The sequence below is a fragment of the Candoia aspera genome, chromosome 4, assembly GCF_035149785.1.
Source record: "Candoia aspera isolate rCanAsp1 chromosome 4, rCanAsp1.hap2, whole genome shotgun sequence".
NCBI classification, from domain to species: domain Eukaryota; kingdom Metazoa; phylum Chordata; class Lepidosauria; order Squamata; family Boidae; genus Candoia; species Candoia aspera.
In genome coordinates, this window is record NC_086156.1 from 33,001,398 (window position 1) to 33,027,910 (window position 26,513).

At 35.5% G+C, this 26,513-nt stretch overlaps 1 protein-coding gene across 1 annotated transcript in view; it reads right to left on the bottom strand.

Annotated features, from left to right (window-relative positions):
• Positions 1-26,513, bottom strand: part of IGF2BP3 (insulin like growth factor 2 mRNA binding protein 3) — a 79,552-nt gene that overhangs the window by 50,106 nt on the left and 2,933 nt on the right. The window lies entirely within an intron of this gene.

Genomic DNA, 26,513 nt, shown 5'->3' on the forward strand with positions numbered 1-26,513 from the left:
ACTGAGGAGTACTTAAAACTGGTCCTGATAGTGGCAGCCATCACAGCACCCCCCATGGTCACGTGATCATAATTCAGGCACTTAGCAGCTGGCTGACAGTCATGTGACCGCCATTGCAACCTTCCCTGTTGGCTTCCAACGAGCAAAATCAGCAGGGAAGCCAGCAGGAGGTAGAAAATGGCGATCACTTGATCATGGGATGCTGCAGCCACGCAGGAGTCACCTAACAGCAACAACTGTTAGAACTAGAACTCACAGACTTCTGGTTTCTAGCCTGGAGCTTTAACCGCTAGACCAAACTATCCTCCATACCAATCAAGCCTCTTTTTCCTCACCTTTTAGCCCCTTCCACCAAAAATGAAAATACCTACACTCATGCCCCACATAACCCTTGGGACCTTCAAGAACATGGAGCTGAATCACACTACAGCATCACCCAAGAAATAAATGCATTTCTAAGTCATACATAAATACACAGAACACAATGCATATAATAGATATCAATGCTTTGAAATAAAGAACCTGGAAAAATATTTTATGTTGAAATTTAGTTAGGCATATATTCCATTTCCTATTACATAAAATCCAGTAACTTCTTAAGAAACCTAGAAACATCACTAAAGAAACACTGCTGAGAAAGCAGTGCTTAGAAGGTATGTCCAGCATTAAATTCTATGCTTTCAGTACTTATCTTCGCTAGTCTAATCTTTTCTTTATTCTTATGTATCTCAGATACATAAAGCAACAATGCTGAAGATAGTTCTAGCTGTCTCACATAAATGTGAGGAAAAGCAAGCATCAACATTTCAACAAAGCAAAAATAAAATATTAAGCAATTCCAGCTAGCTACATTAATTGCATGGAACTTAAGTTTTTACAACAGCTTATCTCACATTAACGGTTCATCTAAAAAAAACCATCCAACCAATCAACCCAATATTTGTTTGAGATTCCGTTCTATGCTATTCTGGAATATAGCAGGCAATGAAATCAAATTTATGTACATCTTTCAAGATACAATATAACATCAAAATAATATTAAATAATGCTGTTAACATGTAAAAAGTCATCTAGCTCTTTTGTACAGGGCAGGCAGAGCACATCCTAGTATTTTCTTGGCTGCTCCCTCTCTCCTGGAATCGTTTCTATAGGTCAGCTGATGTCCAGAAGGAAAGGTGATAATCCAGATGAAATATACGCTACAGGTACAGCCCCTGGGGAACTATCAATTCTCAGTTGGCTTAAATACAACACATAGCCTGAATAATTAAACAAAAGTTTTATTTTCCTTGACAGGGTCATTTCTAAATACCTGGCAAACAGAAAAAGCACTTCAGAGAACTTCATTAATCTCTGGAAGCTTCTCGATTTTAAGCACTTGCAATACTTTCATTAATTTCTGGAGCAGCTTCATTCATCTGTTATCGTTTAAAAGCCTTAAGTGATCTCCAAAGTGGCTCTGTATATCTAGACAGGCTTTGTCATCAAAGAATTTTGCATTTCTGAAGCAGCACTTCTACAATTCCTCTGCAACTTGGTAAAGTTTGAGTGACTTGTGAGTAGTCCTACTATCTTTTGATGCTTACTTTTTATATACAAAGCCTTGGGATTCGCAAGTACTGTTGCTCAGAACAAGTAATTGGTGAATCAGCTGAGTATGTGAATCTTTCTTCGAAGTTAATTGTTACTTCCAAGAAAAGTTAATGCAGAGGACTGGACTTTCAAAAGAATGAGAATGAATGGTTTTTTTTCTTCATAGAACTGAAGGATAAATCCAATTCTCTAAATAGTATAAAGTATGCTTACTTAGTGGATTCAGTTGATGATGAAGAAATTTAGGGCCAGACACTTTTGTTTTCTTGTGTCCAAGAACAGATACAAGCTGAATAGCATGCTGAAGAGGTAAAATAAGAGATTAGTACAAGGGAGGAAGCTAGTGACAAACTTAGATGACAAAGGATAAGGATACTTCTATGATAACAAAAAACAGTATAGTTTGAACAATAGTTTTCCCAGCTACAATGTATGGCTGTGAGAACTGGACACTGAGAAACAGAAAGAAGAGAGACAGCTTTAAATTATGACTTGAAGATGGTTACTAAAAGTACCACAGTCTGCAAGAACCACCAATGTTTCGGTCCCGTAGGAAATAAAGACTGACTGCTCTCTGAGGCAATTATTAGCAAGCAAAAACTCATTCTTTTCAGCATGTGATCTAAATGGATGGAGTACAAAAATGAACTATGTTTGGTAAGCTTGAGGGAAGTAGAGAGCAAAAACAACAGATAAGACAGATGAACAAGATCAATGATATCACTGGAAATACCCCTGGAAGAGCTGTGGATTGTCACAAGGACAAGTCAAGATGGAAGGCATTTGTCCATACAGACATCAGGAGTCAGACCAGACTTAAGGGTACCAAGCTAATTAATTATGATTAACAGGCATTGTGGTTTGAGAAGTGAAGGATTTTTTAACACATGATATTTCATTATCTCCATTAATTTATACCATTGATAAATATCCAATAGAAACTTTGTTACAATAATACACTTTTAATTACTTTATTCACCTACAAACAGCAGAGTTTTTATATAAACATTTTAGGCTTCATTTTACACATTGAAAAATTAATTCATGATTGAAAAACACTGTAAATTTATTTTACTTTCTTCTCTGAATATTCAATGTCTTCCCGGAGATGTACAGCTTGGCAAAATAGCTTATCCAAGCAACTATGTACAGAGTTTTTGGAAACTGAAATTATTCCACTCTTAAATACTTGTACCAAGTGAATACATAAGTCAGAAATTTTCGTAATTTTGGTGTATTTTAATAAGACTACACCCAACAAGTTTAAACTTAACCCTAAAATGACTGCAGATGTACAGTCGTTCTCAAAACACACTGATCTTATCAGCCATTCTATGGGAGGTAATATAGCAAAGCCCTTCTTTATGGATAAGTTTGAAAAGGTGTCAGCGTGAGACTTCTGCATGTCTCTTGGGAGTTGGTACACAGGGTTTCACACAATTTTTCTTTGCTTCTTGGTTTTTTCAATATCTTCATAACATTTCTAGGAGACCTCATCTAGGAATGGGTTTTCATTAAATTGATTATATACAATAGCACTTCTATTTTATATCTTATTCTAAGCAGGCCATAGAAGGACTAAATCAGTCCCTCCCCAAAACATTTGGATGAAAAAGATTCCTGAGTGCTCTGGCTATATTTTTGTTTCTTGATGTCACTGCCAGCAACGGAATAGAAATGGAGCTCTGGAACAAGAATTCAAGATGCTTAGGATATGATAATACCTTTATTAAAGAAAAAAGCAGTTTGTGCTTTTGTTGGTTTGTGATTGCATCTGATTACTCAGGAATAACTGTAGCCAGATACCTTTGCCAAGTTTAGGCTGCTGTACCAACTGAATCTACAGTTGAGTTAAAAGTTTGTGAACCCTTCTGAATTTTCAGTATTTCTGAATAAATATGAAGACATGATCTGTTGTACACACAAATCCTAAAACTAGATAAATTGAATCAATGAATCAAAAACTCTATACTTATTCATTGATTTATTGAGGAAAATGATTTAAAGATAGTCCTGCCTTAAGCATGAAAGCCAGCTGGGTGGCCTTGGGTCAGTCACTCTCTCTCAGCCCAACTCAATTCACAGGGTTGTTGTTGTTGGGAAAAGAGGAGGAGGAAGGAGTATTAGGTATGTTCGCAGACTTGAGTTATTTATAAAAATAATAAAAGCAGGATAAAAATTAAATAAATATTTGTGGCAAAAGTATGTGAAGTATGTGTATGCTTTCAGTAACTGGTGTGCTTCCCTTGGGCAGCAATCACTGCAACTAAATGTTTCCAATAACTCTTGATCACTCCTGCACTCCCCCAATAATTCTTGATCACTTCTGCACTCCCCCAATAATTCTTGATCACTCCTGCTTGGAGGAATTAGAGTCCATTCCTCCTCAAAGAACAGCTTCAACTCAAGGATGTTGGTGGGCTTTCTGGCATGAACTGCCCGCTTCCACAACGTTTCTACAGAATTAAGGTCAGGACTTTTAACTTGGGCATTCCAAAACATTTTCTTCTGCTTTAACCGTTCTTTAGTCATGTGACTTGTGCGTTTGGGGTGTGTCTTGCTTCATGACCCACTTTCTCTTGCGCTTCAGTTTATGGACAGATACCCTGACATTTTCCTGTAGAATTTGCTGGTACAATTCAGAATTCATAGTTCCATCAACGATGGCAAGCCGTTCTGGTCCAGAGGCAGCAAAGCAGGCCCAAACCATGATACTGCCACCACCACATTTCACAGATGGGAAAAGGTTCTTATGCTGGAATGCAGTGTTTGCCTTCAACAAACATAATGCTTTTCATTCAAGCCAAAAAGTTCTATTTTGGTCTCATGCATCCACAGAACATTCTTCCAACAGCCTTTGGGCTTATCCTCGTGGTCTTTTGCAAACTACAGATGGGCAGCAATGCTCTTTTTGGAGAGTAGTGGCTTTCTCCTTGCAGTTCTGCCATGCCCACTCTTGTTGTTCAATGTTCTCCCAATGGTGGTCTCATGAACACTGACATTTGCCAATGCAAGAGAGGCCTTTAGTTCCTTAGACATTGCCTTGGGCTTCTTTGAGACCTCCCGGAGTATTACACACCTTGCTCTTGGTATGATCTTGGTTTGTTGACCACTCCTGAGAGGGTAACAGTGCTGCTAAATAGCCTCCGTTCGTACACGATCTGCCTGACGGTGGACTGGTGGAGTCCCGACTCTTTGGGAATAGTAAGCTTTTCCAGCCTGGTGAGCATCAACAACTCTTTTTTGGTGGTCCTTAGAAATCTCCTTTGTTTGAGCCATGACATGCTTCGACATACCTGTGTTGTGAAGATCAGACTCTGATAGTGAATACCCAGAATTCTGTTCTTTAAAATAAGGCAGGACCTCCCACACTCCCATCTGATTATCATCCCACTGATTGAAACACTTGATTCTAATTTCTCCTTCAAATGCAGTGATAATCCTAGAGGTTCATGTACTTTTGACACACACAAATATGAAGCTTTGGATCATTTTCCTCAATAGATCAATGAACAAGTATACTGTTTTTGTCTAGTTTTGGGACTTGTGTGGAGAACAGATCATGATTCAGGTCATACTTATGCAGAAATACTAAAATTTCAAACGGGTTCACAAATCTTTAATTACCACTGTATTCCTGAAAACGTCAAATATAGCTGCGATGACGTATACCTTTGTTACATTCAGATGGACAATGTGTTTTACATTGAGCTACTACTGAACTATTGTCTGAAACTTCAACTGGTCCCAAATGTGGTGGCAACAATGGGATTGTATTATACTTTTCTGTACATGGAATCATCTGTTTTCCTGAAACAGCTGCAGTGAATGCTTATGTCTTCTGAGCACAATTTGAAGCATTTGTGATCACTCTCAAGTCTTAAACAACATGGCCCTTGTGTGGATCACCTCTTTCTGTACTTGCCTGCCCATGCCCTTATATCTGGTGAAAAAGCCTTTTCCTAAGAGTTAATTATTACAAATGTAGACAAGCAAAAGGTCCATTTCAGAAGACTAACCTTTTGAGAAGCTCAGCTATCTAACATTTTTGTGTATTTCAGTAGATACTTTTAAAATCTATATGCTTTCTTTTATTGATTTGAACAATATAGTTCCTGATGTCTTTGCTCATTTGTGAACCTTTCTGTTTTATCATATTGGTACTTTACTTAAATTTTTTATATTTTATCATTAATTTTCACTGCTGTAAATTGAAAGTGTTGTATAAGGGAAATACTGGGTTATACATCCCTACATTAAAAACATACACTGAAGAACAAGACCAGACTCATTTCCCAGAAAAATCGAACAGTATACCCAACAGTTAAAATTTTTAAAAAGAGAGATGCTATGAAATGTTCCTTCTAAAGTATTCGTTTGTACAGTTCTCTGTTGACATACTATGCTTAAAACAGTGAAGATAAATTCTGTACAATAATTTTCAAAATTTCACATCCTCTTTATTAGCCTTTTAGTTTCAATTCTGGATAGTTACTCCCCCCCGCTTTAAGTTTTAATTTTAATTTAAAAAAAATAAAACAAGATCATAGTGGGAACATGCAAGCCTTTTTGTTTGCTGAATTATGGCCAGTACAACTTGGATGGAATCCAAAGAGCTACTTAAGACATGCCCAAGGCACGCCCTGTGGGATTTGATTTTTTTTATTCTCACTATGCTGTAACACAAATGCTTTTGGTTCAATTTCAAAAGTGACTTCCTGTGTGCACAGTGCAGTGCTATTTGAGAAACAGAAGCCCTAACTCCCTTTAGGCACATGGATCGGAATTAATTATGCTGCCTTTTGAAACATACTGGCAGGGACCTAAATCTAAATTTACCAGTCACACTGTTCCATACTGAAGTCACCAAAAATATATCTTCTGTCATGAAAATTAAAGATGAAAAATGCAGAAGAAAGGAATAGAAGAAAGGAAACTCTTTAGGATTTGCTAACTTCTCCATTCTTGTTCACAATATTCAATCTTTGTAATCCTTCAGCCACGTACTTTTTTAAGCTTTATTTAATAAACATGTACATTTAGCGCAATTGTACCAGGACTTCAAAATACTGCTCACACTTCTCACTATTAAAAGCTACATATGTAATCTGACAATTCTGCAGTGTGAATAAGAAGAGATTCAATGAATCTGTAAATCTTAGAACAATACCTGAATATATTTTTGCATTCTCCTACCAGTTTCAATAATGAAATTTATCAGAAAGCACATCTTAATCAGGACAATGTTAATAATTTTAGATAGAATTTTGCAATCCATTGATTTTTGTACATTATTTTACTCTGATTTATTTTTACACACACACACAAAAGTAAAAACTCTGCATTATTTCCACTGCACAAAGCATTGTACAGGTAGTCCTCGCTTACAAGTAGTCCTCACTGACTCATACAGTGACCATTCAGTTATGATGGTGCTAAAAAAATAAAACCTTGCCACCAATCCTTGCATTTACAATCGTCGCAGCATCCCTCAATCATATGATTGCCATTTGCGTGCTTCACAACCGGTGCATATTTTGCTTGCAACAAGCAAAGTTAATACAATAGTGCAAAATTGTAAGCCCAGTTGGGGTTCACTTAGCAACCGCATCACTTTGCTTAATGACTGAAGGAAAAGTAAGGTCATAAGCCCAGTTGCAGTTAAAATTTTCCACTTAATGACAGTGTCACCAGTCCCAATTGTGGTTGCTAAGCTTCCTGTTTGTAGCATCCAAACATCTATATAGACTTTATTAACAAATATTTTAAATTCATATTTTACTTCAAAACATTTTTCTCACATTCTTAAACACATCTAAAGCAAACCTTTGGAATTCAATCTTTGAAATATAGCAAAGGGTTCTGCTTATTTTCTATTCTGTGTAAAATACTGTGGCTAACCAGACAAGTCCCCTCCTCAATACATTACCTGTGAATTGTGGGAAGGATGGTCTCTTACATTTGCTAAGAACATATGACACTGTTGGAAACAAATGAATAGGCTGAACTGCAAATGGCATGAGACAACTGCTGAATTTCTCTGAAGGCTAAAAGATTTTTGCCTTCGCTTGGGATGGTGAATTTAACTCTTAAAAAAAAAAAGCCTAAAACAGGGTTTCTCTCACCTTCCTTTGTTCCCTGTCCTGTTACCCCTCTCCCTCTCCCTCTCTGCATCTCCATCCAAGTTTTTTTCTTTTCTTCCTAGTGCAACTACTACTTCCCTTCATTCCTAGATCAAGGGGCCCTTCAGGCAGTCATTCATGCCCTGGTCACCTCATGGATTGACTACAGCTAATACTCTACTTGAGGCTGCCTTTGAAGACCACGCAGAAGTTTCACCTGGCCAAGAATGCAGCAGCACAGGCAGTGATAGGCATGCCTTGGTATGCCTCTGCAACACCTCTGCTTTGCGAGCTGCGCTGGTTGTCAGTTTGATTTCAAGTGCAATTCAAGGTGCTGGTGTTGTTACCTATGAAGTCCTACATGGTATAGGGCCAGGCTATTTAAGGGACTCCCTGTTTTCCATAGTATCTTCCCAGCTGATTCAATCTGGCAGGGTTGGTGCACTCTGGGCTCCTTCGATTAAACAATGCTATCTATCAGGACCTTAGAAGTGCATCTTCTCTGTAGTAGCGCCTCCCTTCTGGAACGAGGTTTCTCCCAAGATCTGGATGGCCCCCACCCTGCTGATATTTCAAAATGCCTTGAAGACCGGGCTGTTTGCCCAGGACTTTGTAACTGCCCAAAGTCACTGGAAGTTGGATGTCATACATATCTAATAAATAGTAATAATACACAGTAATTCCATCTTTATCCTTTTTTTCCGCTTTTTTGCTGTTTTGAAGGGAGAAATGGAAATGTGTGTATTCCTGGATGTTAAGAGTGAATTGTATGTAATGTAGAATGAATTGTACATGCAGATGAGGGATCAATTAATTTTATAAACAGAGGATCTTATAGGCAACATATATTAAATAGCAGCTATTAATTCAATTAATACAAATTATCATTTTGAAAGTGTAATACAAAGGTGTTGCATGCACTTATCTTTTGGGGAAAGGAATTCCTGAGGGACCGCCTCTTCCCCATTACATCAATTCGTTCCACCCGATCGTGCAGAGAGGGCATGCTACGGACCCCGTCTGTAAAAGAATTTCATCTGGCGGGGTCCAGGAAGCAGGCCTTCTCCGCAGTAGCTCCCGCCTCGCTTGGTGTGGAGAGGGGAATAGAGTTACATGGGGATGGTTGTTATAGACCACTCCTCCCACACTTGGACTGTTTTAGATGTTTCATCGCTTGGATTTTTTATTCTTTATTTTTATTTCTATTTATAGTATCTTTATAGTATTTTATTTTTTGTATTATTCTGATGGTTTTAATCACTTGTTGTAAACCGCCCAGAGGCCTCTGATGGGAGGAGATGGGCAGGGATAAATTAGATAGATAGACAGACAGACAGACAAAAATAAATTCTCCAAGATTTTTGTTCCTGTTCTTAATTCTTTTCAATCAATTGTTCCTTTTTGGAGGAAAGAGAATGATCTTAAATTAAGATAATCTTTATTAAAGGATATCCATAAGAAATCAGTATGTACTTCACTGATTATAGAAAGTTCTTTGATTGTGTCAATCATGTCCACTGTGGAATGCGCTTAGAAAAATGGGAATCCCAGAACATCTCATTGCCCTCATGTGAAACTTATATACAGGTCAGCAAGCCACACTATGGACAGAAGAAGAAGAAATAGATTGGCTCCAGGTTGACAAAGGAGTGAGACAAGACTGTATACTCTCCCTTATTTAGTCAACCTATATGCTGGATATATATTAAGGGAAGCTGGATTGGAAGGTGGTGAGTGTGATTTTAAAACTGGAAGAAACATCAATAACCTGTGCTATGCTAATGACACTACTCTGATAGCCAAAAATGCAAAGGATCTGCAAGGTCTAGTAATAAGTCAAGGAGCACTGTGAAAAAATAGGAGTAAGGTTAAATATAAAGATCAAACTAATGACAACAGGTACAACAATCCACCTTACAATTGACAAGGAAGATATTGAAGTGGCTTCTGTCCTTTAGGATCAACCATCAACAGTAAAAGGAAAAGCAGTCAAGAAATATGCCACAGACTAGCACTTGATATAGCAGCCATGAAGGCCTTGAAAAAGGTATTCAGATGTTGGGACATGTCTATACCTACAAAAACCAGAATCGTACAGGCAATGGCATTCCCTGTGATGCTCTATGGAAGCAAAAGTTGGATTTGAAGAAGGTAGAGAATATTGATGCTTTTGAAATTTGATGTTGGAGAAAATGCCTGAGAATACCATGGATAGCCAAGAAAACAAACCAATGGATCATCAAACAAATCAAGCCAGAGTTCTGACTTGAGGCACAAATGACCAGACTCAAATTATCCTATTTCAGACCCATTATGCAAAGACTCTCTTGGGAAGGCTCTGATGCTGAGAAAGGAGTAAGGAAAGAGGAGGAAAACTAGCAGCAAGGTGGATGGACTGAGTTACAGTGGCAATGGATGCACCACTGGAAGACCTGAAGGACCAGGTTAGGGACAAACTGTCATAGAGAAAATCTACCCATGTGGCCATTGGGAGTCAACACTGACTTAATGGCACATAATCAATCAGTAGTAAACTAACAATCTGAATCTGACTAGTAAGTGCCCATTGCACAGGTAAAAAGGCAGAAAAATAGACCTTACAATGAATTACTAATTTATAACCTACCTTTCAACTGAACCAAGCATTCAAATGTCTAACAATAGTTAAAATGCAGAACACAAAACAAAGAGGTGTCTGATATTTGTTGTATCTGTGTTGTGCTTAGCATCAGGATCACCTTTCTGTTACTTCCCCTGTTTCGTTTCTTATTTATTTTACTGTATTTGTCTTCTTTTTATATTGAGTTGCCCAGAGTTTGTTCCGGAGCCAGGCAGCAGCAAAATAAAATTAAATAAATAAAACTAATGCCAAATTATATACAAGTTCATTCCCCAGGGAACTCTTTGGCAGCTGAGGCCTCAATCAGCAGGGACATGTGAAAGAAGGGATGGGTAAAAGGTATGTGGCTCCTTTTCTTCCTTTTGGTGAGACATTTGGTGTCCCCCATCTTCTTAAGTGTATTAATTCAATCTAGAAATTAATGTGTTCATTTTCCTTTTCCTTCCCATGGAAAATTACTAGAAAAATATACATAACCTGCAGCCTTCCATCTCTTCCTTAGAGTATGAACCCCACATAAGCCACACAGGTCCTAGCAAATTTTTTAAAAAAGGAAATCCTGAAAAACAACCACCCATTGTCTATAATCCAACTACATGTATAATCTGTGGGACCACTTTGCACTAGTTAAGAGGAAGAACTGGTTTATTTATTAAATCAAATCTAAGCCTTTATTATGGTCCATGACCAGATGTTTTATTTATTAAATTATATTTATCATATTTTTGCTGTTTGGTTTTCCTTAAAAACAAACACATAATCCTGGTTCCAATTTCATGAACAAAAATCTACGTTTCAGAAAACTAGATTTTAAGTTTTGTCCTCCAAAAAGCTTAGTGTATCACTATGCAGGATGCATAGGCTGTTTCAACATATAGCTTGCATACCCAAGGCCTATGAGAGTATGATCATTAAAACAAAAGCACTAAGTTTTCAGAATGGCTGTATATTACTGGGTCTTCAGAAGTTATCAGCAGAAAAAGCTCAAATGGCTGTTGCCAAAGGACAAACATACGGCTATGTTTGTTTCAAGCAAGGATTATCCTGAGCATCATATTTAAGGTAAATGGTATTAGTACAAGAAAATGGTATTAGTACAAGAATCAACTCATCTTCCAAGGGCTATCTTCAACTAGGCCTAAAGCCATCTTTACAAAACATTTCTCAATACAGCCCCTGAAGAGGATAGCAAGAACAGAGTGCTAAGAAAATGTCAATATAAGAGGAACAGCTGTAATGGACTCCTGAAAATGACCATATTTTTTTTTAGTCACAAAGATGATGTGCATTTTCTGATCAGGAGGTGCTTTTCCAATCATAAAGTATGCAGTTTGGATTACTAGAAAAGAACATCACTTAATTATCTCTCCTTATTGTAAGATGAATCATTTTTAATTTAATCTTCCTCCATAGCTCTCTGTGTGAGAGTCAGTGCGAAAACAGTGCTAAAAAAAGTCAGACAACAGCCCAATTCCCTAGCAATATACAAACCACACATCAGAAATATCTAGAACACAGCAGATTTCTAGTGAGAGAATTCTGATGCAAAGATGAGCTATGGTTTGACAATACAGTATATAAAAAAGCAAAGAGGGGGCTGAGACTGTGCATTTACCCTTTCATGCTCCCCCACTGCAATTCCCTCTTCTGGTATTAGTTTACAATAAGAAATTGTTTTTTCAATCCAAGCTAGCCTGCAAACCAGGATCACAGACTAAAGACTAAGAATTTGGAAGAAGCACAACCTACCCCAAATTATTACCAAAATACTCCAAAATGTTTTTCCGACAAAAATTGGTACTTCTTTGCACATTGCATCATTAAGCTAGAGATTTCACTTCTTTAAACTATAACAGTAACCAGGGTGACTTTAAAAGTGGATTAAGTAGGAAATATAAAGGAGAAGGCTATAATGTTTACTATAAATCTTTTTTCAAAACGCTCAAAATATTTCATCTAACCATCTCATAGTTGTCAGGGATTCTTTTTGGTACCGTGCTGAGTTCATGCTAAATTGAAACATGGAATCAGCAAAAGTATTTGTGTACTTTTGCATTCTGTCCCTCTTTTCAGTTTAAAGAGAGGATGGAAATTTCTAAGCAAGTAACTGAGCTCAACTCTCAGGATAGTCTTCCTACTGGTGAATCCCTACTTGGGTATAGTAAACTGAGAGTTTGGGGATGATACCTATGCATTCTCAGTTGTTTGAGAATCCAAGCACAATCCAGAACAATGCACATCTCTAGAACTACTGTTAGACAGATATCTCCTGAGCTTAAAATACAAGTAAGCTTCTCCACTCTAATTTGCACATGCAATGCACTTATGGCTGTATTGCTGCTTGTTATTTTAAAACCTTTTAGCACCAACATCTTAGGGTTTAATTTTACATAATTCTTATAAAAGTATTCTGGCACAGTAATTATGTATTGACAGTACCACACTGATTCATAAATATTTACATGTGAATTCAATCCTATTTATTTTAAGCTTAAGAATATATAGAGTACATACATACATATATAGTTTAAGCTAATTTGACTAAAATTATAAGTGCAAGATACTAAGAAGGTGCTATATCAGTGATTTACAAATGAGCATATGCACACATACACAAATACACAATCTTCTTTGCACCAAGCACATACATGTAATCTTTCTTTCAACCTTATAGAAGTACTGTATACACACATCACATTTCCCACATCATGCCATCAGTTTTACACTCAATTAACGTAAAAAAGAAAGATTTTTTGAATTATTTTCCTGGGAGAATGTATAAGTAACAAGGTTTGTACTGTACTGCCCTGCAAAATCACTGCTTATGCAGAAAGGAAGGAAGATGAATTTGACTGTGATATGTGGGAGCTGTTCCCTAGGCAAAATGGCTGAAGCATTTTTTAAGTCAAAATAGCCAGATAACATTCAGAAGTAGCTCAGACAGATGCCTCCCTAATTCACTAAACTATAAAGAGGAGGAAGAGGTACAGCACAATCAAACTTTCAAGATTTTGTTATAATAGCTGGACCCCCTTCTTCAACTATGTAGAATCGACCCAAAAATTAACGTAAATGTGTAAAACATATGAATATAATACAAGATGTAAATATTATGTATTTGACTTATATAATCTCAATAGAACTGTAGAATTATTGTAATCAAATTAGTGAATTGTGAAAAGAAATTATTTAGTTAAGGTATAAAATTTCCAACTTAGGGAGTTGGAAATCCATTTCCTTTCTTTTAAACCTATTCTTCTCTTTCTTCTTTCTCCTTTCCTTTTTTCTTTCTCTTGTTTTCGCATTTTATGTTTATTGTTGATTTGTCATTTTATGTTTGTATTATTTGTGTAAATAATTTAATAAAGACTATTTAAAAAAAAAGATTGTTATAATAGCCAATCTCAATAAAAGTAGTTTTAGCCTTCTAATGGAGTTGATTTCCTGGTGTGACCCATCTAATGAGGATGACAGTTTAGTATTTATACTACCATTTTGAACCTTTTCACATGGGGATGCTTTTTCCCAGCAAAAGGTTCAAATTTGCTGTTTTCTATTTTTTTTATCCCACCTTTATTATTTTTATAAATAACTCAAGGCAGTAAACATATCTAATACTCCTTCCTCCTCCTATTTTCCCCACAACCACCACCCTGTGAGGTGAGTTGTGCAATAACAACTGAGTAATTTTGCTTCTGCTTCCTGAAGCATTATCACTTTGGCTTTGCTGTACCTGCATACTAGCCAAGCTACAAAAGTATTGTACTGACTAACAGGTTCAAGACTGCAGCAGCTGCAACAAAACAATTTTAAACTAGAGCCTATTTCCTGAACTCACAGTAGCAGGTAATTGGTTCTACTCTCTGGTAGACTAGAGTTGTTAACTCTAGTAAATTACAAGATGACTCAGGAACTACTATAGTATTCTTTAATGTTTCTTTTGTCTAGGTAGGAACAGCCTTGATGCTAATGGAATACCACAGGCACCATGTTGCAGACTTTTGATTTTAGAATAATTTATTTCATCATAAGGACAGGGAAAGTATTTTGAAGTGCATTGTGAAAAATAAAAGAAAAAATATATTTGTTTTGCTTAGTGAACTAACAAAGATAAAACATCAACTGCTACACTGTGAACAAGGTTTTGGGTATCTAATATATTCGGTTGAAGGATCATTTATAAAAATCTAAATAAAATGTCTATTTATGAGACCCTTTAAAATTAGTATCAAGTAAATTAAAAAATTGATATGTGTCTCCATTTTAAATCATATCTCTCCTATATGTCTTTTATTTCTGTTAATGTATTTAAGGTACAGTATTGCAGTGAACTATTTAAAGCATTAACTGCAATATAACCTGATTTTAAAAAAAATTCTACTTAATGTCCTAGAATGACCGGCATCCTCCACAACTCCTGAGCATCAGCGAAGTCTCATACTGCACTGAGCAAAAGGAGATAATATGCTGGGAAAATTCAGCAGAGAGCCCCCACATATTAAACTATTAATCTAATTTTCAGAGGAGAAAATAAGAGATATTTATCAGCAACATTAAATCTCTAAGAACTCACCCAAATCTCCATATAACAACCTTGAATACTTAGCCAATATCAGCTGAAGTGTCAAATTGAGAACACTTTCTCAGGCAAACAAGGTAAATTAATGTTCATTTTAAAAATTAAATGTTTGTGAAATTCCAGCATTTTTATTTATATACAGTGCCAGTATGTATTGCATTTCACCAAGAAATAAGGAAAAACTAATCTTGATATCTGAAATCAAAAGGGCTTGCAGATGTTCTTCAAGCCCAATGTTGTATCAGACAAATTAGGAAGAACTTTAAATTAACTCTGTTTATTTCCAGGACAATTTCATGCCTTTATCCCTATAGCAGCCTGAATGAAATACAAGCATGTGAGTTGATTTAACTGCAGTGGATACTACTAAATCTCTGTGCTAATCTAAAAACTTTAGACCCTCTTCCAATAAAGATAGTAATAATCAGTCAATATTTTTAATATAAAATGCTTCAGTTTAACTGTTTTGCTGAATCTTATCGCTAATGTTTAATATATTCAAAATTACCAAGTTATCCTATAATATGGTTATTCTGTACCATAACACAGTCAACATAAAGTTAAATTCCACTGGTGGAAAAAAACAGAGGTATAAAGGCCCATACAAAACTTGGAAAATTAGGAATCCCCTTATTTTTTTTCTCCTCTTTTTTCAAGTCTTCATATATCCAAATAGGAGGGATTTAAACATAAATTTAGGTTACTTGTATAGAAATCAATGGGACTTGACTTGGTTTCTGTTCTTATTCTGTATCTATTGACGTTTTAAATTGTAGTATTTTAAAACAAAATATATGTGTCTTTTGTTAGATAAACATCAGTTGAAAGAACTCAACAGGTACCTGAGAGATACAATTTATTTCCTGTCAAGTCTTAACTTTCCAAGCTACCTATATTTTAAGAACTTTTTAACAAAACATGGCAAATTCTTCAAGTAGATAGGATTATCTAAGTCATAACAACATAAACTATTAAAAAAAACAGAATCTTAACTAAAACAACTATTAAAAATGTATAGTCTTTAATTAATTAATCAAACACACATATGCATTTCTGGTTAGTCAACTTGTGTTCTAGAATGGTATTTACTGAAACTTTCAATTAGTTTTTTTATCACTAAGTTCATAATAAATGTAACTGTATTGCACTGTATCTAACATCTTAACCTGCACTTTGCACTAAACTGGAAAGTCTCTGAAATCAAACTTCAGAAATCATTTTTCCCTTTATTTAAAACCACAACCTGTACTGTTTCTATATGCTGCCATCCCTGATTTTTTCTCCTATGGAGTTCTTTAAAAGACAAAAGGATAGTAATTAAAGACATTATAGGACACTGGTTAGAAAAATATTACATTATCTCTGATCTATCATAAGGTTGAATTTGATATATATTATTGAATGTAACTCATATTTTATATACTGCAAAGATTTGTACTACTGCAGAATGGAAAGACAATGAAACATTTTAGATCACAATTATTTTTTAAACTATCTGGCAGATGGAAGCTACTTGTTAGAATAAAAATTATAACTAATTATTTTTTAAAATAATGATTATTCAACCCCAGAATGAATATAATAATTTAGTGCAACCATATTCTGCTTTTCATGACAGTAATGCGATAACGAAGTTTGCACAGCACACCAAGCAAATCTGGGCCACTGCAATATGACTTCAGAAACAGAGACTTACAACTAGGGCAGTGCAATCCTTTCAATTCACCCTCCAAAATCATGGGATGCAAGTACAGCACCTGTCTGCAATATCTGTCCTGTGAGCTTTCCTGCATGGTCTGAACTGCTATTTGAAATCTAAACTGCTAATAAGAATATTATATTTAATTTTGCTTGATTTTAATCCCACCAGGATTTAATTTAATTCCTCCAGGAACTCGAAGTGGCATGTACGGCATCCTCTCCTCCCGTTTTTCCCACAATTAGAGGATGGGTTGAGCTGAGAAACCATAACTGGCCAAAGTCACTCAATGAGCTTAACCATTTTGTTACGTTTAGGGTTTTTTTTTTAATTATTCAGCACTGGTTTTAATATTGGTCTTACAATATTATTCTTGTGATATTCTATTACAGTAAATTTTGTTGTTCATCTTGTGATTATGTATTCTTAAAAAAGGCATATAAATATTTTAAATAAAAAGTGAAGTGCTCTTCAAATCGTAACTGTTTTTTTCTGCAGGTGAAATAAAACTCGTTATACCATCTTCATTGACACAATTGCATAAATGGTACCCAGCTGCTAACTGCTGTATGAGTGTCACTCTTCATATGTATCTTTCATTTACCAGCAAATCTGTTCAAGAAAGTATCTAACAATAAATTTCCTTAACAACAACAACAATTTTATTTATTTATTAAATTTATATCACTGCCCATCTCCCCCAATGGGGGACTCTGGGCAGTTTACAATAAAATGACACTAAAAACATAACCACCTAAATTACCATTAAAATATAACTAAAATTACTAAATTATATTTTTAAAATCAAATTCCTGAACAAGTAAGGGTTCTTCTATACATCCTGCTAATTCTAATAGAATCATAAAGTATTAGAGGGAACTACCCTACCACACATTTCTGATGAGAAGCCATTTTGTATTACTTCCCAATTATTTTTTGTATTCCATTCCATTTCCTACAAATAAAAATAAACAAAGCACCGTATTAAGAATAAAGGTTTGATTCCATTTTACTCATTAATTTGCTAATTTTCTGACTATTTTTTCTAGAATCTCAGGAGTTATCTATCTCATCTGGTATAGACATCCAATACAGATCTCAATTACTAACATCAGCTTATGAGTATATTATGGAAATGCACAAAAAGACATCTTGGTGATCATTATGCTGAAAACTCAATAGCTTGTTTTTAGAAAGCTCAGCTAAAGGGACATACAACCAAAAAGACTGTAGATTTTTTTATAAGAGTACAAAACCCAGTCTTTTGTACATACAAATACATTTTGCAGATTAGAAAAAATACCTTAAAAGAAAATACCGAAGAAGCATTATTTCGTATATTTCAAAAGAAAATTTAAGGTCAATTTATATTATAAAATACTATCACAGAATAGTTTTACATATTATATTTATGACGTATCTACATGGAAATAATCATGGGTGCACACTGGAGCTTCTCAGAAGAAAGCATATATAGAGACTGCTTCTGCATGCCCTGCTAGTAGATTACCATGATAGGACAAAGCCTGCTCCCCACAACATCCCCCCTCCCTTGTCAAGTAGCTATAAGGAGGCATTGTAATATGAAAAACAAGATGTATGCATTTAAGCCAAAAACTATGATTACTGCAAAATCCTTATCAGGATATTCTTTATGACTGTCAAGTAAATGCTATTTAAGACTCATTGAATAGAAGGTACTGAGTTGGATTGCAGAAAGAAAAGACAAATATGTTAACTGAAAGTAATAATGCCAATATGAGAGGAAAAAACTGAATCCAAAGGATACAGGGAAAGATTTTATATGAGTTTGGTAAGAACAAATTATCTAAAAACATCTTGAGACACCACATATTCTCTTCAACATTTTAACTCGTACATTGTAACTTTCTTTTTCTCCACAGTGATTTATAGAATGCTTTTCCTACATTTCATGTTTGTGTATTACTGGGAGATAAAATTTGTGATTCACCAATATATTAAAAAACACAAGAAATCATTATTTTCTCAGAATGTACACGATTTGTGCCTTGTAGTCTTATAGCAAAGCCAAAGAAAAATCTTTATTCAAGATTACATGTTTTATTTGACCAAAAAGGAAAACCAATGTTACAAAGAAGCTTAATGGAAAGTGTTAAAGACTCTTTTTACTGAGAAATTCTTCAAGAAATGTTCCATCTAACTGCAAATGAACAAGCTCCATCGTATCAAAAATACTCACATGAAGCTCTCCATGTAGCTTTCTACTAATTAGAATTTAGTTCTGAAAAAGGAAGATCTCTTTCTCCCCCCAATTTAACATAAGATTTCTCATGTGTACCCAAAATATTTCACAGTAAACTCAACTGAACCATTCTACTGGGACAAATAATTCAGTCATCTGTAAAGAAATATTAATGCTGAAATATTCCTTGTATGTCTGCTTTAGTCTCCTTTCCTAGTATGTATAAAATACTATTCCCTGTGGGCAGAGACAGTTTAGGTTCAATCACTGAGGAAAAGTATTGTATGCTATGAGCTAGTCCAGAATTTGTATTGGGCCTATTTAAGACTGTTTACTACATTTAAAAGATGTGTAACTGCACACAAAGAATTAACATATAGAAAATTGACTATATACTGTTTACATGTCTATAATGTACCCAGATCAGTCAACTGGTGATATAATTGGTATGATATGCATTATAGGAACTTGTAGGTTGATAGTTTTAAAGCTATTTTTTCACCCAAGGGGGAAAATAGATATTTGGATCCACTGACTTGTATATAAATGTGAGTCTTAAAGCACCACAGGGTTAGGTTTGGTTTTGCATAGTCTGATTACAATTAAAGTTATTTCCTTTTTGAATCATCAGCACAAAGTGAAATATCTTGGTTCAAACAAGATTTTCAAACACGAAGGATTACATAGATCTACTAATAGAAAGTTATATGTGTGAACATAACTCAAGAAGAGAGAAAAACAGATTTCCAAAAGTCCAGCCCAGTCTGATTTTCAGGCAAGTTATCATAGGAAACTCATGATGGACATAATTATGCATGATTATCCCTGAACACAGGAGTTTCAACAATCTTTCCCTACTCCCTCTTCTTTTTGTATTAAAATTATATGTTTCCAAATCCAGATGGACTCACATCTTACATCAACAGAAGCAACATATATAAAAATACAAACAAAATTAATAGCTAAAATATCCACAGTAAAACCACCTTCAGTAAACTCAAAATAATAAATGAAATTCCTATCAAAATCAAGGAACCCCTCCATCAAAATGACCATTAACCATCGAAATTCCCACTGAATAAATCTGTCTTCACTATTTCCTGAAAAACCTGTACTGAGGGAAAAATCTAGTATCTAAAAGAAGCATATTCCATAAAGATGGTGCCATTGTCTACTTCACTTCCATTCACTCTAAGGATACAACAATGTACATGTCTTTATACAGAAGCAATTTCAGTTTAATTTCTACATTTATCCTAGAGTATCCTTTTTAGGATGGGAGAACTAGAAGTGCACACAATACTTTTAAGTACGGCCATCACATCCTGTATTAGAGAATGGGAGCTACTCTATATATGGGTAGTGGGATATCAAACAGGACTAGGAAGAGATCCTTGCATACCTGCCTCACCCAAAGCCAAAATAAATAAATGTCTGCTTATACCCACTGACCATGTGAAATCACAGAGCCCAGGCTATCAATCTGCTGCTGGAACTGGCAACCTATTTCTTGCTTTCTGCAAATTTGGAACCTAAGGAAGAAATGGTTTCATAGAATGTCAAAGTAAATTATTAAGTCAAATTTAATCCCTGGTAAATACATGGATACATCTATGCAATGTCTTGGCAGTTCTATAGAAGTGGTTTGCCATTATAGTTTCTTCAGCCTAACCTAAAACCTTGTATTCTTTGGTTGTTTCCCATCCAAGAATTAACCAGGTGTGACCTGCTTAGCTTCCAAGCCTAGATGAAGACAGTGAGGTGCTAAGCAGCACCTTGCCAAACTTAGTCTTTTGTCCATACACTCAGGATCCTTCAAATGGTAAGGGAAATTCCAACTTGCAAACTAAGAGAAATTTTTCTAGAAAATGTGCACTTTCCAAAACTATTTTACACTTAGAACATCTCCTATGAATATTAGAAAGTTGAAACCAGCAAACCATTTTTGAATACCCTTACATCAGTAGATTTATGTGTCCTTAATGTGTTCGTTCCCAATACGAACCACTGTGCTGGTTCTGAGGCCAAATCCAGGAGGGGGAGAGGGAAAGTTCATACATTTACCCTTCATTCAGAAGAACTGGACAGCTGTTACTTCAATTCCTTTGCCAAACAAAGGAGCAGCTGAGGTGGGTGATGGGAGCTGGGCAGTGGAGAAGAATAGGAGGGTAAAATGGCTGTCTCCTTTTAGTTTTTCCCTCATAATGTTCTTGTTCCCTCCTTCAATGATAATTTATCAGAGGTCCATAGTTGAAAATAGCAATTCCAAACCACATATATGCGGTTTCATTGCCACAGCACAATGTATCAGTAAGTTTACCAGTCCTATTACTATAATCCCAAAATCTGCTTCCCAATGATTGCTCCTCAGTAACGATAAAACAGAGAGTTTTGCCATTGGTATTTTTGTTAACATTGTCATCTTCTGTGACAATTCTCATGCTGCTATATTATCATCACTGGATTTTTAAATATTTTTTGTTGCATGAGTTGCTTTGAATCCATTTTAACAAACAGGGGACTAAAAACTGACCACTCTAAGTTAACACCACTGGTGACATTTAGCACTGTATGGGAACTGTCATGTCTGTTTCCCAGACCCAGGAGACACACAAATGTACACCCACGGACAGCTACAGAACACCTATACAATACATATGCAACCAAAGCCTAATCTAGTTCTTTCCCAACCTTTGTATTCATAACCACAAGGAAGTAGCAGGTAGATATACTAGAACCACCCCCTCCTGGCCACCCCTGTAGCCTACTGGTATTAGAGAGGGCAGTGCACTGTAACCACCTCTTGAGGTTAACTTACAAGGCTGAGTTAATATTTAGAATTCCATTTCATATTAGCAAGAATATCCTATTCTAAAGAATACATGTATTAAAACTAGATTCTGTTTTAGATCCCATTTTTTCAAAAGATTAGAAAGAACAAGAAAAAGGATTAAGGGAATTAAACAACATAATAAAAAACAAATGTAGGTTTTCTTTGTTTACCCAGGGATGGCATTCTACAGGATAAACAGTTGTTAACTGTAATAAGAACAACAAGCTTACAATATATGGTACAATGGGCTTAAATGGAAAGAAAATCATTCTGTTTTACAGGACATAACTAATTTAGAATTCCAAAGAGCAGCTGACTGTACTAATAGTAGAAATAGTTCAGCTTTGTCTCTGCTTCATTATAGGAAGTATGGGATGAATGTTAACCATCTTTTCCTTCTAAGCATACTATCTTAAAAGTCCATCTTTAAACTCTGCATCAGCATATAGAGATATTACTGATTAAAATTGCAATGTGCTCTACTTGGGGTTACCCTTGAAGAATATCCGGAAGCTGCAGCTTGTCCAGAATTCAGCCGTGCAGGCTATTTTTGGTGCCCCTAGAATGGCGCATGTAACACCTCTACCACGCAAGCTGCACTGGGTACCAGTCTGCTTCCGGGTCCAATTCAAAGTGGTGGTTATCACCTTTAAAGCCCTACCTGGCGTGGGTCCAAGCTACCTGAGGGACTGCCTCTTCCCTGTTACATCAACCCGTCCCACCGGATCATGCAAAGAGGGCATGTTGCAGACCCTGTCAGTAAGAGAATTCCATCTGGCAGGGTCCAAGAGGCGGGCCTTCTCTGCAGTAGCCCTCTGGAACATCCTACCCGCGAAGGTGAGGTTAGCCCCTTCACTCCTGACCTTCCGGATGAATCTGAAGACCTGGCTCTGCCACCTGGCTTGGGGCAGGGAGGGGAATAGTCATGCCTGGGGATGGCTAGTGCCCTAAAGCACTCGTCCCACACAAGGACTGAATTAGATCATTGCCATCTGGACTTTATTTTTATCTATATTAGTTATTTGTAATTGCATTTTATATAGTGTATTTTTATATGTTGTAGTTATATTGTATATCTATTGTTTTACTTATTATTTTGTGGTAAACTGCCCAGAGTCCCACTGGTGGGAGGAGATGGGCGGTGACAAATTTGATGAATAAAATATTTTCCAAGTATACTGTATATCTTATATTCTATTTCAAAAAGCTATTCCACTCTACTTCTATGAAGACATACCAGTATTGGGAGACTTTCAACCGGTTACATTTTCTAAGGTCAGTTATGCACATTATAAAGTAAAAAGTAAAGATGCCCTTGACACTGGTGGCAGCATCCGGGCAGTTTTCTTGACTGCACTATTAAAATAATTTACTGTAACCCTCTTCCAAACAATTTTTCAATATCTCAGTCTAGCTAACCACCCTGGAATTCCTTGACAATCCCCCATCTAAGCACTAACCACAGCCAACAGAACTTAGCTATTGAAATCATCCACAGCCTGCTAGATAGTGCTATGGGCTAAGGCCTATTTTATGTGAGGAAGAGTAACCATCTCTGGGGGTGGTTAGCACCCTGAAGATGCTCCTGTAAATCAAGATCTTTTTAATATCTATGTCTTGGATTATATTTTTAAGAATGTTTTATTGTATTTGCACAGGGGACCTTTCACACACACAACTTGCATTTTAACTAGTAATTATTCTTGCTTCATTGTAAACCACCCAGAGTTGCTCTTTGAGTGAGATGGGCGGTGACTAAATTTGAAATATAAATATACTTTTTAATGCAATGATATGTTTCCTATAGAACATAAAGGTTAATATGAAAATCAAGAAGTAAAGATGGGGAGACTTCACATAGGACTCAAAAACCTAATATTTAATGTCATCATCTCTCATAGTTCTACTTCTGAAGAACTCCTTTTCTGAATAGCAATTACATTTTCAGTACTTTTCTCACCCATATATTTTAAAAAACTTATCCATAGTGAGTTTAAACTGTTCTTTGTATTCAGTAAACCAGAACGTTCCATATTTTATGCAGAAATCAGATTTGAATACAGTATGTATATGGTGACCTATGGCCTATCTATATCTTTCAAGTAGTTTGTACAAGTACTGAAGTTGTTTTATTTTTCATCACCAAATTTAAGCCTATCATAGAATTATTACAGAATGGAATTGTAGATGAGGACAACTCCTTTCTCTTTATTATAATTGTTCTTGGTCCACAAAACACTTTTTATTTTATTTATTTATATTTCAAATTTTTATCACCACCCATCTCCCCCGAAAAGGGGGACTCTGGGCAGTTTACAATAAAATTAACATTAAAACCATAAACATACAAATAGCCAAATATACATACACAAATATACACTTGATGTAATTACTATTAAAAAATTTAAATTAAGAAGTCAAAAAGCAAAGTGTCTCAAGAGCCATCTTCCTCTTTCTAAGCCACAAAGCTTTTCAATTTACTGGCACTGAGAATAGCTTCCTCCTATCATCAGTCAACATTTGGGGATTTGAATGGAGGAAAGAAGTTTATAAAATTTTGAGACACAGGAAAGAAAGGTTTAATCTCAATACCTGAACTATAAGTGTTGGAAGCTTGTTTGTATGTTTGTTTCAATGTTCAGGAACAGCTCATAACGCACCAGGCACTACTACACGTGGCCTTGGAGACAAAAAGACTGAACACATATGATGCGCTTCTACTAATCAGTCCTTACAAACTAAACTATAGGTAAATGGTTAGGATAGTATTAACAGACACAATTCCCAAAAATCCCCAATGCATACACTCACACCCCTAAAATAGATTAGCATCTCTCCTCAAAGCAAGAATAGTACTTTCAAGAAGATTCTAATTTTAGAGATAAATGTCAGGACCATGTAACTTGCAAGGATTAAATAATACTCATACTCCTCAAGGACTGACTCAATATAATGTAGCCTTAGCCAGCAAGAATCAGGTTCCACTCCAAAGCTAAACTATTCAAATGACATCAGTGTTATTTGAATAATCAGTCTCTGGTAGGTATATCACCCAACAAGGTAACAGCTGTTGAAACAAACTAAATACTATCTAAAAGGCGTGCATACAAAGATTTCCAATATGCATGCATGAACTTGTTTTTTATAGTTTTCCTCCTTTGTGGGAACTGAATATCACAGCTAAGAATATTCCATATTCTTTTCAAACATGTGGCTAAGAGGCAGAACTGTTACAATGTCATTTCCAAGTTCTGAATGAAGTAACTTAAACTTCCATAATATAGTAAGATATTTTCTATTACCCATGAGGTTATGAATGCAAAACATTACATTCTTGTGTTCCCTTGAGGTTTCCATAGTAAGTCAGAAATCGCCTTCTGAATACAGCCATATCGTAAACAGTTTGTTCTTTTCCATATCCTCTCTGTTCCCTCTTTTAGTCTCCTATTTGGAATACACAGACCATTCCCACCCCACCACAATTTACCATTTGCCTATCTCAATGGTTCAATGAGCATTCAAGAGCACTAAAGTTCTACACTGCCTTTCACAGAACATTTAAAGGTTGATTCTGTAAGTATTGATGTAACCTCTTTTAATTTAGAAGTTCAAACTGTAGGAATGCAGTGACTCCTTAAACTCTTTTTTAATAGAAAAACAGGGTACTTCTTGCAATAACTGGCCCTACAAATGTAATTTATATTTATAAGGGCTACGGAAACCATTATTATGAGAATATATGGATTAGCAATATACCCTTGGTCTCACAAAACAAAGTGAACAAGAAATATCTAGAACAGCAGAACATGAATTATACGGAAGTACCTATCACTAAATAGTTCAGAACTTTTACCTCACCAATAAGAAAATATTTTAATACAATTTAATATATGTTTCAATTTTTTATTAAATGTAGTTGTCAAATGACCTATTGATTTTTTTCTGACCCAACTGAAACAGTTATCCAACCAAGTCAGTCCCAGATCAATTGGTTGCAACTATATACATCTTCTATTAAGAAACAGAAGTAGAAAAGGGAGGAGAGAGAATGCTAACTTAGAATTCCTAAAAGACTTACTAAACATATATTCTGCCAAATGGATATTCAACTATCTACACAGATTTTTATGCAGAGACCTTTTAAAAAAGAAGTTATAAAAGCTATTAGCAAGCAATGAAGCGTATTCCTTCTCAGAGAATGTTAGTTCCTTACCTAGAGGATTGTACACTTTTGAAGTGTTAACAATAAACACAATCTATTATTTATAACCGAATGCATGATTCACTTGGAAGTCTTGCTGAGTTCAACAGGACTTATCTCCAAATGTCCACAGGACTATAGCCTATATTTTAACCTGGCCTCCATATCAGAGATCATACATATGCATGCTGTATTCTATTAAACATTTATATCATGCTTTCAAAAAAAAATTAATCATTGGTGGCATTTTAAATAATTTTAGCAAAAATCTCTCCCATGAAGAGCAGTCAAATTTACAAATAAAGTAAACATATCTGCAGATGTTGTTTCTCAACTAAATGCTTGGTATCATTTTTCTGCATATTCTTGTTCAAAACAATAACACACTGAAGTTAAAACATACCAAAGCAATTTTCAGTATTGTTGCATGCTTTTGCCACTGCATGATAGGAATAAAATAACGTATTATAAATTCACTGTAATTTTTCATTTGCAAAGTAAGATATTTTCATTACACATACAGCTATTGCACCCCTTTGCATGATATTAATTTGAAATGTATATCTTAAGTTATTTACTTATGGTATATATTTTCCAAATCTATAGTATATACCTAGGAACTAGTTAATTTTTAATCATCTT